This window comes from Triticum aestivum, chromosome 2D, assembly GCF_018294505.1.
Source record: "Triticum aestivum cultivar Chinese Spring chromosome 2D, IWGSC CS RefSeq v2.1, whole genome shotgun sequence".
In the NCBI taxonomy this organism is placed as follows: Eukaryota; Viridiplantae; Streptophyta; class Magnoliopsida; order Poales; family Poaceae; genus Triticum; species Triticum aestivum.
This window is the reverse complement of record NC_057799.1, coordinates 372,422,533-372,444,673: the sequence shown is the minus strand read 5'-3', so window position 1 is coordinate 372,444,673 and position 22,141 is coordinate 372,422,533.

Below are 22,141 nucleotides of genomic sequence, written 5' to 3'. Positions count from 1 at the left end.
TGCTCTTCATCCAACCCTTGTAGATATTGAAGCAAAGGTAGCCATCCATTGCAGCGTAGTGGATGTGGTCTATATCTAGTACATTCCGCTGCCATGCATGACGATGAAACGTGTATGGAGGTTTCTCCAGTTTACCGTACGAAGGATGAACCATGGCTCCTGCCAGGGTCAGCATTGAAGGCTGACGAGAGGACACCAGCCGATTCTTCTGGAGGTCGAAGGTGTTGCCTACAACGAGGCCTATCCGACGCAGGACTTCTTTGTCGTTACCAAAGTCTACAGTAACGAATTTGACTAGGTTGCTCTCGAGGAAGTCCTTAAAATCCTGGCACTCAACGTCGGCATGGCATATGTGGTAGACCAAGCATAAGTCATGCACGCAAACCTGGATCACGGCGGGCTTCTTCCTCTCTTCGTCCTTTAGATCCTTCTCTCGTCCCAGGACTGTGGTGTACTCAACATCTAGCCCAGCGACCCACTCATCATCTGAGTCTTCGAACATGCGTCTGAAGCGAGAAAGGCATCCTTTCACCGTCGCGGAAGAACGGGTGTAGATGACGTCGAACTCATCGCCGGTGATGGTTCTAACCTTGTACTCACCGCCGATCGGGGAGATTTGGGACGCCATGGATTTGGGAGGAGGGTTAGGATTAGTGGAACTGCCGTAATGTGAATGGACGGGACGACTAGGAGCGAACCGCCGTAGTATTGAAGGACGTGCGGGGACGAGTAGGAGCGAACTGCCAGCGTGCGAACGGCAGGGTAGTGGCTTTCCATTCTCCCATGATACGGGCTTCCGAGAGCCCTTGGATCTGAGATCGAACGGTTGCATGGCGTGATTCTAGACCTATGGGTGAATATCCTATCCTGGAGGGTTATTCTGCAAATTTTCAGCAACTTAGCATGCGACCGTTTGATCTCAGATCCAAGGGCTGCCAGCAGCCCGTATCGTGGTCGCGCCTACCACGACCGTCGCGTCGCTCGTGCGGTCGCGCCCTTGGAGATTTAACACGGTGCGTTAGGCTATCTGATGTTGGCATGTCATACATAGTCATCACTTAGTCACTCATACTACAACAAGGTTTTGGCTATAAGGTTGGCTATAAGTGTATTTTTTTACTTCTCTCTATCTCTTTCTTCGTACTCCCTCCGTCCCATAATATAAGAACGTTTTTGACACTAGTGTAGTGCCAAAAACGTTCTTATATTATGGGACACAGGGAGTACTAGTATTTATTGCATTGCCAAGGAGTGACCTCTTCCAATGAAATGGTGTTGCTAAGTTTGCTTCATTTAATTAGCTATAGACTCAAAATTGTCTTTTCACCTAGGTACACGCGCTTAGCACCGTTTCTTCCTTGGGTCACCAAACTAGTCTCTCTCTTCTTGATTAACTTGCCACATCAGACTTTATGCCTATGTGGCAAGCTTAAGCACCTGTAGGAGCAAGTAAGTACAATAGTGCGCTTTACATGGCATTTTTGCATATGTGGAGGAAAGAGAGGCAAGGAAAAAGTGGAGAAGTGGGCTCTCATGCAAGAGCCAGCCTCTACTACATGGTGGAGCATTGGGAGAGGCACCTGTATGGAGGTGGTCAGGAATCGGGAGACTCACGCCGGTCGTAGCGCCGCAGTTAAAATGATAATGGCAAGTCAAATCACGGGGCCCCACCTGTCCAGCAGTAACTCGCTGTCAAATCACACAGCCCTACGTTTGCAGCAGCCTACTCCCTCGTCTTCTCGCGTCTCTGTCGAACCGACTAGGCGGAACTGCCCCGCCTACCGCGCAGGAAAAGCCCGCGCAGTATACTCCCTCCGTCTAGGTGACCAAGGTGGAGAGGAAAACGAGAGAACTTAATGTTTAGTATTTGCTAAGGCTGGTTGTAATGGTACTAGCCTTAGCAATTTTGATGAGGTGTCATAGAATTAAATGAAGAAAGAGAGAGAGTTGAGTACTATGTGTCATACATGGCAATAAATAAAGTACTACATGATACTAATATATGATACATGGCGCAGGAGTACTAAGTATTATTAATACAGTTTTGCTAGAACTCATCTAGATGAGATATAATTTGGTCTCATTCATCTTTTATAGCCATTGGATGTGATGCTATATAAGATGCGTGTGTGCTGACGTGGGTTGTATTTGTTCTTGTGCAACGAACTGACCACTGCATGTCATGTTTGATAGTCTCAAGTCATTAAAAGCATACAAGCCCCACATCTCTTCTTGGTTGATTCCTCTATTTATGTCAAAAAATAAGAAACAACGTGAGAGTTAATGCACCACGCCTATGTGTTTACTATTTGGTTTTCGTAAGATGACTTAATACTCACCTAGACGGAGGGAGTATTCGATTTGACAGCGGGCGGCGCAGTTCCCGATACGGCTTTAATGCAGACGAGGGAGGGAGTAGCGGTTCCCGATATGTTGAACGGCCAATGCATCCTCCTTCAATTAATGCATGAGGGAAGTAATGGGAGGAGGTCCGGGAAAAGAGGCTGCACGATGTGAATGCAACGCAGTTTGCCCTCATTGCCCTCATATAAAGGCGCCCCTCCATTCCAATGCATCTACCACATCGTACGCACCTAAGCATTTGCCTAAGCACCTACACTAAGCGCAAAAGAGCTCACTCCAGACCCATGGCGGCGATGCGCGTGAGCGGCCAGCGGCTGCGCCAGATGGTCCACGACGCCGGCCTGCGGCATGGCGCCGAGGATCGTCTCCAGACGGTGTTGGAGACCGGCTGGTGGATGGCCGCCGTCGACGCCAACTACGACTCTCAGTTGGACCAGATGATCGTTGCCACCAGCAACAAGTTCACCGTCCTCAAGAAGCTCGCGGACGACATCGCCGTACTCCTCCAGCCCGCGCGCCCGGGCTCCTCATTGCCTGCCACCCTAATCGGCCTCCATGGCCGGAACCTCTTTCAAGCACTGGTGGCCCTGCGACTGCCCGCCGACGCCACGAAGAATGTCCACCTGGAGGTCGCGCTCGCCGCGAGGCGCCTCGCCCTGCAAGAATTCGTCGACCTACACATCCACGTGTACGAGCAAATCGTGTACATAGGTATCTACAAGGCCAGTGAGGACGCTACGACGTTGGCCTTCCTCAACCGGCTGGAAGCCTTGGATGCCTTTGCTGAGAAGCACCTCGACCTCGCCACAAAAGCCGCCGCTCCTTAGCCGCCGGTCGGTGGCCCGGCGCACTAAGTTGAGGAGGAGGAGGTCGTACGTTCGTGGATCCATCTTTCTTCTTGCCTTCTGTAACCACCACTGCGATCGCATCATCGTGGCCTTAATTCTTATTGTGCTGTTGCATTCTCGTTCCAGTCAATACCGACATGTGCGATCCCTTTGCTTAATTATATGCATCACTGTAACTAGTACTCCATCCGTCAATTTATAAGTTGTGCTTACCTTTTCCATCAACTTCGTGCAACGCGCGGGCATCTTGCTAGAAACACTAGAATATGTCTATATAATCCGTATGTGATAGTCCATTTGAAATCTCAAAAAAGACAAATATTTAGGTACGGAGGGAGTAATATATTAGGAGTATATCAAAACAATAGTGATTTCTTTCAAGTTTGTGAACAAATACTACTATTCTACTACTTTGGATCCGTCGCAACGCACGGGCACATTGCTGGTAAAAGGAAAAGGCCTGCCGCGTTCGCGTCGCACCCCCACACGCCCGGGAATCGGGAGTACAACACGGCCCGTCCGGCACGACACATAGCTTAGGGAAGGCGTGTTGCCTAGCATTTTCACTTTCATGTGGGACCGCCGTTGAGCAAACCGACACCCCGCCCGCCGCCGGGTTGGAAAACAGAAACGAGGGGAAGATCTAGCTGTAGCACGGAAGCCAAGAAATTTGGTGTCAGACGGGGCTCGTTGATAGAGTAGGAGCATTCCGTACTAGTACTACTCCTACTAGTACCAAGTTTGTACTCCTAATACTATATTACTAGTACTACCACTATACAACTAGTAGGTACGTGCACGGCACAACATCGTAGGAACAAAAAACGGGAAGATCTTGTTTTGGGTGATTTATCTTTTTTTCAATCAACGTAGTATGAATAATATGATGTGGGGGGCACCCATGAAGCTTATGTGGCTTGGTTGCATGGCTACGGAAGGTTAGAGAAAAATAAATAGATAATGTGTTTAGAGTGCACTCCACTAAATAGATATACTTTGGATCCATTGCAACGGACCGGCACATCTATATCTATACCCCCTATATAGTGTGTGAAAAACTTTGAAAGTTGGTCGTTGGATGAAGCCAATCCGACGGTACAAAGATGGCAAATCCGAGCACTACTGGCCGTTGGATATCATCCACCAGATTCTGCCACATGTATAATCTAGAAGACTCCATGGTTGAACTTAATTCATGACTAACTTTGCCACAACTAAGCTTAGGCAAAGTTATTAGTTCTTCAAAATGAGAGCCACAAGTTGGCAAGCCTAAGGGAATCTTGCCACATTTTTTGTGTGTATCTCATGTGGGGCCTTAGTGTGGCTTGCCTAAGGTGTGGCTTGAACCAAACACTCACCTAAGTTAATCAAACTTGCCTAACCTTACATTCCACCAGATTTTGCCACATGTTAGAATCCAGAAAGCTCCACATGTAGAAGCATAATGCACAAACCACCAGAATCTCATGCGTGCAATGCACGTGTACCTTACTAGTACTAGTTGGTAGTAGTAAGAAACAAATTCCAGTTTTGGCACGAGCTCGTACTGCGGGAGCACCACAAGGCCTGCCGCAGGAGTTACATTTCCCTCTCGGGGCCCACGGGACCGAACTTCAGTGGCTTAGTGCCCGGCCTATGAGTCAATGACATGCGGACCTTAAATGCGGCTGGCCCACATGTCATTCTCATGGTGGTGGCGTGGTTCGCGACTCACTCGTTCGAGATGAACCGGCCGGTGGTGGCGTGGCCGTGGCGAGGGTGCCACAGCTGGGCGTCGGGGCGTTACGAGGCGTAGATGGCCACACCGGCGGGTACTACCTGTAGTACATAAGTACTCCAGCTGAGGATTGATGACCGGGACGAAATGTGTCACAGCCGCTGGATGAAAATTCGATGGTGCGGGAGTACGGATCGGAGCACAGCAGCGGAGCAGGCAAACCGCGTCCAATCGGGTGTGTCTGTGGTAGAAAGTTGATGGTCGCCGCAGTTCAGCTGGCCCGCATGTCATGCACACAAAGGCAGAGGAGCGGTGGGGCCGAGAGGGATGAGGGGCACGTCGGGGGGATGAGGATCCCCTGACGCGAACAATCCTACCATTCTGTCACTGACATGTGGGACCCATAAGCGTGGGTCCCACCTGTCAGCGAAGGAAAGGCAGGGCAAGGCAGTGATAGCCACGTCAGAGGATCCATGTCCACGTCGGGGGACGTCGTGCCGTGGGTTGGAGCGGCGTCGTGGGAATCGCGTGTGGGTGTGGCAGTGGTAGAAACAAGAAACGTGATGGTCGCCGTGGTTCAACTTCCATGGACAAGCTGTCATGTCTGCTGACACATGTATATCAAAACTAGAGTGTTTATATTTCAAGCACGTGAACAAGTATTATTCTACTACTTTGGATCCATTGCAACGCACGGGCCAGCACATTGGTAGTAGTAGTGTCCATCTCTATCTCTAGAGGCCTTCCCTCGTTCATCCTTTTCTCTCACAAGATAAACTACTCATACAAATGCATCTTGATGTTCCGTGGAACGCACGAGGATGTTTCCTTGGGGGTCTCTCCAGCGCGGCGTGGCCGTAGTTGCAAGTTGACGCCCCTTGAGATGCCGACGTTGAGGGGCACTCGGATTTCCTCCGATGAGCAGGTAAGATGAGTTTGATCACGTAGTAAATGCATTCTAAAGACTACTTCCGTGTCCATTTCCTAATTCTCCCCCTGCCCACTGTTTCACAGGTTAGGCTCGGTGCGAGTGGAGATTGGCTTGCATATGTACGGGAGGGTACCAACATCAATTTGCACAACATTTACAACGGTGACACCGTTCCCGTAGAACCTTTGTCCAACATTGGGATCAGCCATGCAACGGGCCACCGCATGAATTGGTACGATGGAACCACGGTGAGATTGAATAAGATAGCACGAACCTTGCACATGGCGGTCAAAGGCGGACCATGCTGTCTGCGGCCGATTTGTTGCCGTACGAGTAGGAAGACGCTGTGCTCCTTTCTAACCGCATCTTCGCGGTGACAAACCAGGGGACTTATTTTGTATGGGACACATCCTACGATATACTCCCTCTCTCCCAGTTTATTTGTTTTGAATCTTTTCGTTTTATAAGTTTCAAATTCAAATTTAGAGCTCCCCATCACATGTTGAGATTACAATGTCCATTAAATCGTTGCGTGCATGTATAGTAAAGAAACAAATCTCGAGTTTGGCACGAGTTCGTGCTGCGGGAGCACCACAAGCCCTGGCGCAGGAGTTACATTTCCCTCTCAGGGCCGTCGGGACTGAGCTTCAGCGCCTTACTACACCTACCTTTGAGTCAATAACATGTGGACCCGATAGGTGACTGGTCCACATGTAATGCTCCCGTAGGCAGAGGGGCAGTGGGGCCAAGAGGGGTGAGCCGCAGGTCGGGGGACGTGTGGTTTCATGGGTTCGAGCGGCGTCGTGGGAATCGCGGGTGGCTGTGGTAGAAACTTGATGCTCGCCGCATTTTAGGTGGCCCACATGTCATGCACACAAAGGCAGAGGGGCGGTGCGGCCGAGAGGGGTGAGGCGCACGTCGGGGGGCGTGGTGCCGTGGGTTGGAGAGGCGTCGTGGGAATCGCGAGATGAAACGTGATGGTCGCCGTAGTTGAACTTCCATGGACAAGCTGTCATGTCTACGGACACATGCACTGCATACCGATCACTGGAAGGAGTAGCAGAGAAAGCTATATATGCGGATAAATAGTTCCTTATAGTCAAGCGGACCCACGCTACTACTCTGTTCCAAAGACATGCACACCATCGAAATAGTCCATCTATATCAATATACACCGAGAGGGAATAATTTTTTTACAAGAGAGGAAATAGTTCATCCATCCATAATGCCCTCCTGCTGGTGCAGCCTTTTCTTCTTCTTCTTCTTCTTCTTCTTCTTCTTCTTGTTCTCATTCTCTGTGGGAGACGGCTTCGCAACAAGCTCTTTGGACCTTGCAGCTATCTCGAAACTCACACGGGCATCGAGGGCAGCATATTTTATCCGCTCGTACGTCAAGGGATAATTCTCCCATCCAGACGACCTTAATGCCACCGTCTCGTCACCCTTCTGAAGATTTGTACCGAGCACAAAATTTGCTACGTCGAATAGGGATGGTGTCTGTTTATCACAATCTTCTACAGGAATTTTGATTCTGGTTTGTAGGTCAGCGATGCTTTTCAAATCAAGGTTGTACGGCTCCAGCTTCTGTTTGTCCCCTTCGATGGCTGCCCCACAGAAGTATACGTCCTCCCGAGACAAGAAATCGTGAAGCTCACCTGGTATGGAGGGCGAGTGTATGATGTGGTACACCAAAACATCATCTTCGAGGCACAGCTGAAGGACGGCGGCGCGCTGGATCTTCCCAGGGGCACGCTCCGTGTACTCTGCGTCGAGACCGATGACCCTCGTCTCTACCTTTTCGAGGGAGTTGGATACATTGTTGATCCACTGCCGAACAACCCTTGGGTGGACGGTGACGGTGGCAACTATGCGCATCGAGCCTTCGACGAGGACATGTTGGACGCTAAAAACCTGCATCTCGATCTCTTTCGCCATTTGGAACCGCTGGAACGGAGGGCTATGGTTTGGAGAATTAGGATTAGATGGCTAGTCTAACTGAAGTAGTAGATGATTATTTAAAGAGGTTAAAACAATGTGAACGCAGTGGGGTTTGGATGCAAATGAAGACGAAGGGGAGGTGAAGAAGCCGAGGAGAATCGGTTCCCGATGGAGAAGTAAATGGGAGAAGTGGCGTGCAGGCAGTTGATTAGACGGCTAGGTAGACTAAACGAAAAGGCTATGCGGGTAGACTGATGAGTCGTACCTGTTCGTGTACGTGCCCATCCTTCCTGATAGGTGGGACCTATGCAAACAGATAAAAAATGTGTCGTAGTTTTTTTTGAGCGCGTGAGTGGGAGACACAACATTCTCTGGTTAAGGAATACTCCCTCCGTTTAGGTGAGTATAAGTCACCTTATGAAAATCAGGTTTTCCCAAAACCTTTAGGCGTGGAGCATTAACTTCCTGCTCGATCCCCTCCCAGCCTCGTTAGCCAGCGTTCTCTTCCTCTGCTGCCGCGTTCTACCTTTCCATTTTTCCTCTTCTCAAGTGTGGAACGATCTGCATGCCGTCCTTGATGCACCAGAACGACCACTGCATGCATCGCGGCAGGGCGTTGATTGGGCATGCACGAGAATTTGGTTCTGCTCGCAATATGGATGATACCTGAACGATGAAGTGAACAGGCATGCTAGCACGGGAGACCTATTTCCGCTATACAATACTGGAGTACTCATGTTCCTACTAGTAGTAGTAGTAGTACAACTGTGGTACACTTGATGGTCAAAATACTATTCATCCGGTCCTCACAGTGAAGTGACAACACCCTGCGCCTGACACTAGTCCAGGCGGCGTGTTCGGGTTACCAAAGTCAGCCTCACCCTGTGCACTGTGCAGTCTGTCACCGCCGCTGTACAGCACATTGGCGCCTCGCCTCGTCTCCCTCTCCGCTCCCATAGCACCACTCCATCTCCATCTCCTTCTCCGTCTCCGTCTCCATCTCACTGTGCCCCCGTGTACCGTCGCCTCACTCGCCTCCCCCAGTACCACTATTCCCTCGCTAGCCGCTCCAGCACCGACATCCTTCTCCCCCGTAAATCAAGCCCCCTTCCAAACTCCACCATGGCCGAACGCGAACCGCGCAGCATCCATATGAGCCGCGATTGGAGCAATCTCCCCAGTGACATCCTCGACCTCTGTTGTTCGTGTATGGATATGTTGAGCGCCCTGCGGCTGGCTGCATGCTCGAGGGACATGCACACGGCCATCGTCGAAGCGAGGCCTAAGCTTTTCAAGACACCCTGCTTGCTGCTATCTGGTCTTGCGAGATTGGCTCACCATGATACGGAGGCGTGCATGATGCCCCTCGACTTCAATCCGATCTCCATTAGCCGAAACTTCTTTGCAGGTATGTAGTGGGTCGCCGTACATCATTTCCCTCGACATCGATCCGATCACCATCGCCCGAAACTTCTTGGCAGGTATGTACTGGGTCGGCATGAACTCCCACTGGATGGCTGCCTTCAGAGAAGACGGTAAAAAGTTGGTGCTCGTGAACTTCCAGACCTCCCATGAGATTATCCTTCCTCCGTTGGATTATATAGAGTATTACCATCGCGGTCCAAGTCATCTAGATTACTACGTCAGTTGGACGGACCTTGTTTTGCAGAAGATTGTAATCTGCCAAGTGCCCACACGACATGCGAATTACGCAGACTTCAAGCTAATTGCCTTGTTCGACCGCGGACTCGCCTATCTTTACGCCGGTGCCTTCTTTAGCTGGAGACAACTCGGCTCGCAGTGGATCATCGTCAAAGCTGATACACACTTCTGTGATGCTATTGAACACAATGGCATCATCTACGCGATCGACAAAGCAGATGGCACCACGTATTGCTGGGACGGCGCGTGTAAGTTGTTTCCGTCTCATGTTAATGATGACGCCATGACACTGTTTGAACTTTTTGTGATGATTGGCATATCCCTGTTTGAGCAGAATTTGAGTAGAACTATGGCAATGTATTAGAGACGCCGTAAATCAGCTATATTTGGAATGAGTTAATTCATGCGATTGTGACCATGTCATTACAGCCAATTTGTACCCTGAATAATCAAACGGTTAGGAATATATGGATATTATCCTTATTTTACAGTAATCTATATACTACTACTAAATATGAGTGTGTATCAATGGCCATGTTAGTTTCCTCATTTTCATGATGTAGAAACATGCACCACACTGTTGGTTTCATCTAACCATACATTAGGGAAGTAAATGTGCATATGGAGAACTCTATATTTGGAAGTAGTGAAATCCTGCAATGCTTACCATGTGTACATACCTATATTCGCCCTTCAGCAATCAATGGCTAGAATAATATCCTCACAAAAATTTTGCCCACAGAACACGAGTATATAACAATGCATGGTCTGTTAGTTACCTTGAAGAATTTGTTTGTGAGGACAGAACATGATTACTCCCTCCGTTCCCAAATATTTGTCTTTCTAGAGATTTTAACAAGTGACTACATACGGAGCAAAATGAGTGAATCTACACTCTAAAATATGTCTACATACATCCGTATGTTGTGTCTATTTGAAATGCCTAGAAAGACAAATATTTGGGAACGGAGGGAGTACATAACATGCATGACATGGTAGTTTCCTGTGAAGAATCGATTGCGAGATAACATGAGTATAACCATGCATGGCACTTCTATATTTTCGAACCCAGTATACATTTCCCTGTATTTTCCTCCCAGTTCCAACAGGGACATATCAATGCTGTTTCTTGCATTATCCTACTCATACTCTGAACAATGCTGATCTTACATTAACAATGCCTGTCCTTTTTGATATGATGCAGTGTCCCTACAGTTACTGCCCTTTGTAATCACACCACCTTTGCCAAAAACAGGGAAGCACAACTGGTTCCTCGCTCGATCAGACGACGGCAAAAGACTGATGATCATTCGGACACATGAGCCGGAAAAGTTATATTGCAAAAACCCCACTGTATACAAGCACCGTGTAATACGTGAGTATCCGGACAGTGGCTGTTACGTCTATGAGCAGGATACCAGCTTGTTGGGGCCTTTAGGATTTTTTAGTTGGAGGCGGGTAAACAGCCTTGGTTCACACTCTCTGTTTCTCGGACTCAATTATCCGATTAACCAGGAGATCACCGTTGGCAAGGACCTTGATGGCAGAGAGGCTCTGTTTGCTATGGAAAACTGTGTCTACACGGCGAGCCCTAGGAGTTCGGGAGCAAACTCCCCTGATTGTCAACGATACAGCCTGCAGCCAAAAGAAGGTGAGAATGACAAAGGCATCCGGATTAACTTTGATCCTTGGATGTCTCAATTACGACAGGCAGTGATGTGGTTCAAGCCTTCAGGTTGATAGGTAATTGGGCTGTTGCATCGAAAGGGTGGAGTACTGGTGTCTCCGGATCACTGGTCGCTGAAGCGGGGCTGCAAATTATGATGGTGTTGGATCATCTCTTCGAATGACTTTGTTGTCTTTGCTGCTGGTTCTGGATGGGTAGTTCTTTCTTTTGTTATGCATATTCCTTGTCATTTGGTCATCCTCGTCTATGTCACTCTTACTATGTAATAGTTGCTTCTGTTTAGAATGTCATTCTCGTCTGGATCACGAGAGTCTGAGCGCTGCAGATGGGTGCGTTTTGGTGGTGTAGCAAGACTTCTTATGAACTATCATGTCTTGCTGTTTATGTCAGTAGTAGTCACTAGTCAGTGTTTGAATGTTGTATATATCGTTGTTTCGAACTGTTTATTGTCTCGAACTACTGGTGGGCTAAATGAGGGCATCACCATTCTCCAGTGTTCAGAGTATATCTCCTTTTTTCAAGTTATATAATTTGAGCTCAGTGTCTTTTCGATGATGTACACTTGTTTGGGCCAGTGAGGTGTCGTTGAATATGGGCCGAGTAGTAACGCAATGCCAAACAGGTCAATTATGACTCTCAGGCCGGGCTCTCAAAAGATCCTGAAAAAAAGGCCGGGCTCTCCAAAAAAGAAAGAATAAGGACTCTTAGGCCGACATGTGGGCGCCACCGGTGTTTTCGTGCGCTTGCGCGCCGAGAGCATATTGGCGCGTGCTCGAAATTCATGCTACCTTTTCATCCCCAGTCTCCCGCCCCTCCCCCACCTCTGGAATCTCGATTCCTACTCCAGTTCCCCCAAATCCCCCTCCTGTACTCCCTGTACTCAAGCGCACTATCATGTCGCCGGTCAACGCGGATCTCCGAGCCGGAGATCCTGAGGTCCGTCCTGCCTTCGGTCGCTGCGTGCTGTCGCTCAACAGTGGCATGGCGGCGCTTGACGACCAGTTTGCCGGCAAAGTGCTGATGGTAACCATCAACGGCGACCGGCCTCCCGTCTCGCCGGACGACCTTGTCAAAGCTCTTGGCATTGCGCACGGCATCCAAATAAGTGACTTGCTCGTCGAAGTCTGTCCGCCACCGGCTGATTTCTTCGTCAGGTTCCGGACAACTTTCGACTGCAGTCGTGTGTTCGAATCTTCCCGGCGTTTGTTCTGCGATGGCGCGCTGGTGAGCTTTGATCGGTGGCACCCAGGATGGGGCTCGGTGCCCTCTGAGCTTGAGTTTTTAACAAAGCTTACCTTCCACGGCATGCCTCGACGTGCTTGGAACAGCGAGTCCATGAACGAGCTTATCAACGACCTTGGAGGTGAGCTCGTAAGTATGTTTGTTCCTCCAGACAGCTGGGCTCTGACGGTTATGGCATGGATGAAGAAGCCGTCCACCATACCGAAGGTGATTGGTGTTGAGATACCGGTGCAGGAACCGGGGTTGTACTATTCGTCGCCACCAAGGCCGCCGCGGACCACGTTAGGGATGTACCTGTATCGAGTGTTCGTGCATGTCGAAGAAGTGGTCAATCCATCAATCGAAGTCCTGCCGCCGCCGCTGGTGCCAGGGTCCGTCGACGACGTCCATTACAGGAGTCAACGTCAGACTTTCCCCGTGTTGCTCGGAACGATGGATGGCACAGGGCCTACTCCATCGCGCGGCGGAGGCTACTGCTTCTTTGGGAGAAGAGGCAGGGATGGCTATCTGGATGTGCTCTAATTTGAGGTAACAACTGAATCTTGTCAGATACTAGTTAAATCCGAGCTATGGGTGTGAAGCACTGATATGCCAGTACATTTGATTGTGACCTGTTCTAATTTTGTACCTGAACTTTTTTTAGAAAGGGTTGTACGTCAACGTAATGTGCTAGCAGAACTTATTGTGCTGTCTGTCTGTTTTCTTTGCACAACATTCAAGATATTTCCCCGTCATTGATAAAGACGATGAACCATTATGTACGACTTTGTTGGTTTCAACATAGCCCTTCCCGTAGCGATCCACTGCTTCCATCCTGATTGTGCCGCCTGCGTGAAATTTTTGTATGCAAGTTTAGTGTGCTATGATGTTCTATATGATTGTGTCAACTATATAAGTTTTTACTGAGCATCAGCAATGCATATGGCTGAAAGATGTATTTACGAGCATCGACCGATGGGTCTCTCTCTCTCTCTCACACACACACACACGCACACACGCGCGCACACGCACAAGTGGGACCCGTTGAATTATTTATTTGCTCGTGACAACTTTTAATTAGGTTCCACTGTAATCTAACTTTTTTCTTAAGTTATTAATTGAGCTCAGTGACTTCAAAAAGTTGTACAGAAGCCTTGTTTGGGCCTTTCCGGCGTCGCTGAATGTGGGCTGAGTAACCATGTTAGGTTGTACTGTACTACACAGGCCTTTTTTTCAACATCAGCAATGCAACTGGGCCGACAGTTGTACACAATATCCGGGTCAACTTGTTATTCTCCGCCCCGCTGGGCTGCAAACTTTCCTAGGAGGTATGCATTAGGCTTAACAAGAAAATGGACTTTAAGAAATAATAAATGGGATGTAATTATAATAACTGGACAGTTACTATGCACCAAACACGTAATTAGTTTGAAAAATATATTATTTTTGGAATTTGAAAATTTTAATTTCATTACTTGTTGCGCGCGCAATATTTCGTTGGATTTTAACGTAATACAACTTTATTTTGAAATTATATTTAACCTGACTAGAAATTTCGGATAAAAATATTTCGGATCCCATCAAAATGTGGGAATTTTTTTTGAATTCTGTTTTGAGCGGTTGTTTGAAATTATTAATCGTTGTCCTAGCTAGAAGTTGGGCTGTACTTTTAACAAACTGTAAATGGGCTGTAGTAAATTCCATTAGAATTAAAAAATGGGCTGTACATTCTTACAAATCGCAAATGGGCTATATGTTCTCTGCCAAATCCGAGCTGTGGGCCTACTAAGTTAACGCGTACCAAGGGCTTTGTCAACTTAGTCAATATAAACGATTCTAGCTGCAGTGATCGTACGATGTCCATCCAACGGCCGTAGTGCTTCTTCAACCTCTGGTCTTCTTGCTCCAGCCGCCCAAAGCAGCGCCGGTCGTGTCGCGTGCTCCTGCCTCCCGTGGCCGGCTGTGATGCCGCGGAGGCCTCACCGCCCCGTACTACTCCCACCGCTGGCCAGGCCATCCCTCTACTCACCCACACCCCTGTTATTCTGCGGCGACGGCAGCCTCACACCGCAGCCGAACCAGTGAACCCTCGTACTCCTCTCCGCGCGGGCTTCCACTGCTGCGTCTTCCCCGGCTCCGCGTCGTCCCCTTCCTAGGCCTCGCCGTCGTCCAGACCACCGCCCTGGTGCTCTCGGCGCGGCGTGGTCAACGTGGTCAACGACCGACTTCCATCGGAAGAGTACTGTACGTGGAGAGGCTGACAGCTGGGTCCAGGCGGCCGCAAGGAAGTGCCTCCTTATTACGCGCAAAATAATTATTCCTCCACCTGACAGCAGGGACCCACCGGACGGGCCACCTTATTTCGCGAAAAAAACGTTTCCCCCTGACTGCTGGGACCCACCGGACGGGCCAGCGTATTTCGCGAAAAAAACGTTCCCCCCGCTGTCAGCTCGGACCCACCGGAAGTGCCTCCTTATTACGCACAAAAAAATGAATACTCCCCCTGCTAGCTGGGACCCACCATGGTGGGAGGCTGACTTGTGGGCCTACTAAGTTGACTGGGACGGGGGCCTTTGTCAACTTTAGTCAATATGAACGATTCTAGCTCCAGTGACCGTACGATGTCCATCCAACGGCCGTAGTGCTTCTTCAACCTCTGGTCTTCTTGCTCTAGCCGCCCAAAGCAGCGCCGGTCGTGTCGCATGCTCCTGCCTCCCATGGCCGGCTGTGCTGCCGCGGAGGCCTCACCGCCCCCTACTATTCCCACCGCTGGCCAGGCCCTGCGGCGACGGCAGCCTCACACCGCAGCCGAACCAGTGAACCCTCGTACTCCTCTCCACGCGGGCTTCCACTGCCGCGTCTTCCCCGGCTCCCCGTCGTCCCCTTCCTAGGCCTCGCCGTCATCCACCGCCCTGGTGCTCTCGGCGCGGCGTGGTCAACGTGGTCAAGGAACGACTTCCATCAGACGTGGACTGTACGTGGAGAGGCTGGCAGCTGGGTCCACGGCCGCAGCAAGAAAGTGCCTCCTTATTACGCGAAAAATAATGATTCCTCCACCTGACAGCGGGGACCCACCGGACGGGCCACCGTATTTCGCGAAAAAAACGTTTCCCCCTGACTACGGGGACCCACCAGCTACATCTTCGCACGCAAGGAAGTGCGTCCGACCAAAAAACGATTCGCCCCCATGACTGTTGGGACCCACCAGCTACATCTTCGCAGGCAAGGAAGTGCCTGACAGTCGGGACCCACCTGGTCGAAGCATACGTAGCATTGTCATTCTGGTCGCGAACGTGTACGTACATACTGGTCGATGTAGAGGCACGCACGTGTCGTAGTAGAGGCGCGCACGTAGCATGTACACGTACGTACAGCGGCCAGTGTGCAAGAAAGAAAATACGGCCACGTACGTACATACGGGCAGGGTCTCGAACGCCTACTCGCGCATACGTATGGCCAGGGCTCGTGTACATGGCTGGGTCGGAACGGAGAAACAGCGTCGTCGTCGTGTTCATGGGAAGCCAACCGGCTGGGTCGGAACGGAATGCGTCGTCGTGTTCATCGGGAGGGCTTGGACGGAATAGCCGATGGAAACGAGGCCTGGCGTACCGCAAAACGGAGGAAACAGCCTTGTGTTCGACCGGCCACGTTTGAAACGGGATCCTGTTCATCGGGAGGGGTCTGGCGTGCCGCAAAACGGAGGAAACGGACCTTCTACGGTCGAAACGGGGTCCTGTTGATCGGGAGGGGTGTGGCGTACCGCAAAACGGAGGAAACAGACTTGTGTTGAAGCGCTACGGTCAAAACGAGGGTCCTGTTCATCGGGAGGGGTGTGGCGTACCGCAAAACGGGACTCCACGGGACACTGTTCATCTCCACCGTCGACCCCCTCCAGCCTCCACGGGCTACTGTTCATCCACCGTCGACCTCCTCCAGCCTCCACCTGCGACTGTTCATCCATGGGCTCCTGTTCATCCAGCCTCCACCACGCGCTACTCCACCGGCTACTGTTCAACCAGCCCTCTCCACGGGCTCCTGTTCAACCACCCCTCCACGGGCTACTATTCATCCAGCCCTCCACCGTCTACTGTTCATTCTGCCCTCCACGGGGTGGTCCTGTTCATCCTGTCCTCCACGGGGTCCTGTTCATTCAGCCCCAACCGGCTCGATCGATCGGGGTCCCGTTCATCCAGAGACAACAACACGGGGTCCTGTTCATCCACCCCCACCGGGAACTGTTCATCCAAACCCCCCAGCAACGCTCACTATTCATCCAGAGGCAGCATCGACCGGCTTCAGTTAGCAGCAGTAGCGAAGGAATCGCTCGATCGGGTTCAGTTAACAACCATCGATCGATCGCTCGGGTTCAGTAACGCGTAGCCTGCAGTGCAATCGCTCGGGTTCAGTTAGAGCCCAACGCCTCGCTCGGGTTCAGTTAGAGCCAACGCTTCGCACACACGCGCGTACGTGTACGAGAGAAACGCGCATCGCTCGGCCCCCGACCTCCCACCGTAACTGGGAACTCCCCGAAATTTTCCTCGCCCTCGCTTCTACCACGGTTTTTTCCATCATGGACGGCCCAAAGAATGTCATGCAGCTGCGTCTCCGGCCCGCCCAGGACGAAAGGCCAATTTTCTGTCATGATTTTTTGTCATAGAAGTAGGAGCCCACCACATCTATGATGATACCGGGTTTTGTCACAATTATCGTCATAGAAGTGTCATGTATGACAGAAAAAAATTCGTTCGGCCCAAAATGTCATGGATGTGTCTTTTTTTTGTAGTGGATGGCGATGACAAAGAGAAGCGGGGAAATAGGGTCTCCCTGCCGAAGCCCCTTCCCATGCTTTATTGGACAGCCGGCAACACCATTCAGGATGATCCTCGAGGATGAAGAGCTAAGGAGGGCCGCGATCCAATCCCTGAATTTACTTGGGAATCCTCGCCTGTAACACCCCGCATGTAACTTGCCATTTTTGTAACTCTGACTCTTGCCATTTCCGGCTATGTGATATGTTTTTCCCTCCGTTGTCGGGTTTTGTCTTTCGTTTTGTATTTTGTCATGTCATGCATTTTCATATCATGTCATCATGTGCATTGCATTTGCATATGTGTTCCTCTCATGCATCCGAGCATTTTCCCCGTTGTCCGTTTTCCAATCCGGCGCTCCTATCTCCTCCGGTGCACCCCTCTTGTTTTCTTTCATGTGCGTGTGTCAAACTTTCTCGGAATGGACCGAGGCTTGCCAAGTGGTCTTAATATACCACCCGGATACTACCGGTCAAGTTTCGTTCCATTCGGAGGTCGTTTGGTACTCCATCGGTAACCGGGCCTCCGCAATGTCCATTTGAGTATCCAGCAAAAACTCCCTCCAAAACCAGCCCAAAGCCCACCAAACTCTCTTCCGTGCTCTAGGTCGTTCGATCACGATCGTGTGGGCGAAAACCGCACCTCATTTGGAGTCTCCTAGCTCCTTCTACCTATAAATGTGTGGGCATCCCGGAATACATTTGCAGACGAAACCCTAACCCTCTCCTCCGCGCGCCGCCGGACAAAACTGCCACCGGCGGACACGTCCGCCCGCAGCGCCCCGTCCAACCCGCTGCTGCCACGTGTCCCGCCGGCCTCTCCCTCCGCGCCGGCCCGCGAGCCCGCCGCGGGCCCGCCGGCCCGCATCGCCGCCGCCCGCGCAGCGCGCGCCCACCGCCGCCTCGCCTCCCTCACCGGCCCGCATCGCCGCCGGACGGCGCTGCCGCCACCGGCCCCGCGCCGCCCCCCGGATCCCCGCCGGCGTCGCCTTCGCCGCCCCGGCGCCGCCTCCTCCGGCCCCGCCGCCGGCGCCCGCCGCCGGCCTCGCCTCCCCCGGGCCGCCGCGCCGCCTCTTCCTCCTTCCCCGTCGCCGGCATCGAGCTCGGGAGCCGATCCGATCGATCTGGTACGGTACTGCCCCGTTGACTTCCTCCCTCGCGTCTGTTTTTATTTCTAAGAGCCAGAATTCCATCAGCAAGTGCCTATGTTCCCGATGCCGTAACTTTGTGCATATAGCTCCGATTCGCGCGTGTAATATGTCAAATTGTTCGTCTCGTGATGCTCTACATTTTGTTCAATTGCACAATGTTCATTAAAGGTCATCTTGATGCTCAAATCTTCGTTGGAAGAGGGCTAGTTGCTGTTAATCTCTGGTTCTTATCAGAACTTGGAGATTTGTCATTTTTGTATCATTTATTCTGTGCATCTTTTGAGCATGAGCTCTACATGTGTTTTGCAGTATGCCATGCCATCTTTACAGTGGTATAGTCCATGTATTTTTGTGATCTCTGTGATGACTAGCACAAGCATGCAAAGTAGGCCCCGTAATATTTCTGATTTCAGGGACTTAGTGAATTCTCTAAGTCCTTGTCTGCTGTAATTTTGTTGCCATGTAAACTTGATGCTACAGAGAGATACATGCATATTTTGGAGATGTTCAGTAAGGATGTTTTGTAGCTATAGTTGTAATTGATCCATTCCTGTAATTGTTTGCAATTTTAGAGCACCATAGCATGACTCAATCTTGCTCTACTTTTGCTATAAAATATTTCTGGCAGATTCTTAACATGACATGCATTTTTGCCAAGCTTATTGTAGTTGATCCATACATGCTATGCAATTGTTCTTGTCATGGATAGCTTCATAAACATGGCATCTTGCAGTAGGTATGCTTGGTTTGTCATGCATTGCTCTGTAGTGAGTGCATCAAGCTCACAAAGAGGCCTACATATTTATATTTCTGCCATGCTCTGTTTTCTGCTAAGTCTGAAACCTGATAACGAAACTTGCTATGTTTATATGCTTGCAATCATATCTTCTGGTCCTTTTTGGCTTATGGTCAGTAAGGGACTTTTGTCATGTGCATTTATTAGAACACTACCATGCCCTGTTTTGCTATGTTAAGTTCCTGTAGCATGTTGATTTTGTGCTCTGAACATTGCTACCTGGTGCTGATTTCTGCCATGTCCAGTTTTTCACTGTCTGTGAACCTGTAATCTTTTGCACTTTTGCCATGCTTGTTTGAGCTTGATATGTTGTGAACTAGCCGTAGCTCAGTGTTCATCTCTTGTCAAGCATCTCCTGTAGATTACTGCCATGTGCTTTGTTGCTATGTTGGGGTGCTGTAGCATTGTTACTTGTTGTATGTTAAGTGCTATCTTGCTGTTTATCGCAGATTAGTATCATTCTTGTTTTGCTTGCCATTTGCAAACCGTGCATCCGATTCCGGTGATCTTTATATCGATTTCGACCGAAATCATCTCATCTTTCCAGTGGCATGCTTGGTTTGCCAAGTTACTGCCATGTTCATCATTTTCCTTCCGGAGCACGCATATGCATCGCATATCAGATCTTGCATATCATACATGTCTTGCATCACGTTGCTTGTGCATTTCTCGTTGTTGATTGTGGTTCCGTTTGTTTGTGTTCTTGTCTTGGGTAGAGCCGGGAGACGAGTTCGTGAACGAGGAACCTGTCGAGTACGCGTACGAGGATCAAGCTTTCGACAACTCTGAGAATCTTGCAGGCAAGATGACCACCCCTCGAAATCACTTCTATCTTTGATATGCTAGTTGTTTGCTCTATTGCCATGCTCGCTACCTATCACTTGCTATATCATGTCTCCTATTTCAGCCATGTCAGCCCCTAACCATCCTTTCCTAGCAAACCGTTGTTTGGCTATGTTACCGCTTTTGCTCAGCCCCTCTTATAGCGTTGCTAGCTGCAGGTGAAGTTGAAGTTTGTTCCATACCGGATCATGGACATGTTGGGATATCACAATATCTCTTATTTAATTAATGCATCTATATATTTTGGTTAAGGGTGGAAGGCTCGGCCTTATGCCTGGTGTTTTGTTCCACTCTTGCCGCCCTAGTTACTGTTATACCGGGATTATGTTCCTTGAGTTTGCGTTCCTTACACGGTCGGGTGATTTATGGGACCCCCTTGACAGTTCGCCTTGATTAAAACTCCTCCAGCAAGGCCCAACCTTGGTTTTACCATTTGCGACCTATACCTTTTTCCCCCGGGTTTTCTAGAGCCCGAGGGTCATCTTTATTTTAAACCCCCGGGCCAGTGCTCCTCTGAGTATTGGTCCAAACTGTCAGTCGCCGGTGGCCACCAGGGGCAACTCTGGTCTGGCCTATCGGAAGCTTGGACAATCCGGTGTGCCCTGAGAACGAGATATGTGCAGCTCCTATCGGGATTTGTCGGCACATTCGGGAGGCTTTGCTGGTCTTGTTTTACCATTGTCGAGATGTCTTGTAAACCGGGATTCCGAGACTGATCGGGTCTTTCCGGGAGAAGGTTTACCCTTCGTTGACCGTGAGAGCTTATGATGGGCTAAGTTGGGACACCCCTGCAGGGTATTATCTTTCGAAAGCCGTGCCCGCGGTTATGAGGCAGATGGGAATTTGTTAATGTCCGGTTGTAGATAACTTGTCACTTGACCCAATTAAAATACACCAAGTGCGTGTGTAGCCGTGATGGTCTCTTCTCGGCGGAGTCCGGGAAGTGAACACGGTCTGTGTTATGTTTGACGTAAGTAGGTGTTCAGGATCACTTCTTGGTCATTGCTAGATGACGACCGCTCCTTTGCTTCTCTTCTCGCTCTCATTTGCGCAGTTAGCCACCATACATGCTTTTGCCGCTGCAGCTCCACCTTTTTGCACCTCCTTGTTCTACAAGCTTAAATAGTCTTGATCTCGCGGGTGTGAGATTGCTGAGTCCCCGTGACTCACAGATACTTCCAACAACAGTTGCAGGTGCCGACGATGCCAGTGCAGACGATGGCGTCGATCTCAAGTGGGAGTTCGACGAGGAACGTGGTCGTTACTATGTGTCTTTTCCTGATGATCAGTAGTGGAGCCCAGTTGGGACGATCGGGGATCTAGCATTTGGGGTTGTCTTATTTTCATCTGGATTTTGACCGTAGTCGGTCTATATATGATTGTATTTTTGGATGATGTATGATGATATTTATGTATTGTGTGAAGTGGCGATTGTAAGCCAACTCTTTATCCCATTCTTGTTCATTACATGGGATTGTGTGAAGATGACCCTTCTTGCGACAAAACCACTATGCGGTTATGCCTCTAAGTCGTGCCTCGACACGTGGGAGATATAGCCGCATCGTGGGCGTTACATCGCCGCTGGAGGAGATCAAGCAAGTACTCCCACTTCACGGAGTCAAAGGCCTTGCGGATGTCGAGCTTGAAGAGGAGGGATGGGGTCTTCCTCTTGTGTAGGCGTCGGGCAAGGTTGCGGACATACAAGAAATTGTCGTGAATGCTTCTTGTTTTGATGAAGGCGCTTTGGGCATTAGAGACGAGATTTTTCATGTGTGGGCCTAGTCTCATGGATAGCACCTTCGCAATAATCTTTGCGATCGCATGGATGAGGCTGATGGGTCTATAGTCGGCGATCCCCTCCGCCCCTTCCTTCTTGGGCAAGAGCACCACATCTGCGGAGTTGAGCCACTGGAGGTTTGAGGGTGTAGGCAGTCAAAATGTGTGATCACCCTCATGAGATCAGGCTTAATAATGTCCCAACACCTCTTAAAGAAGAGGCCCGTGAACCCATCCGGCCCCGGCGCCTTGTCACTTGGCATGTCGTTGATCGCATCCAGGACCTCACTCTCGGCCATTGGGGAGCCAAGGTCATGCAAGTCAAAAGGCTCCAAATTTAGCTCATCCCAATTGAAATCTTTGTGGCATCGGGGGCCTCTCTTCATGACATTGAAAAAAT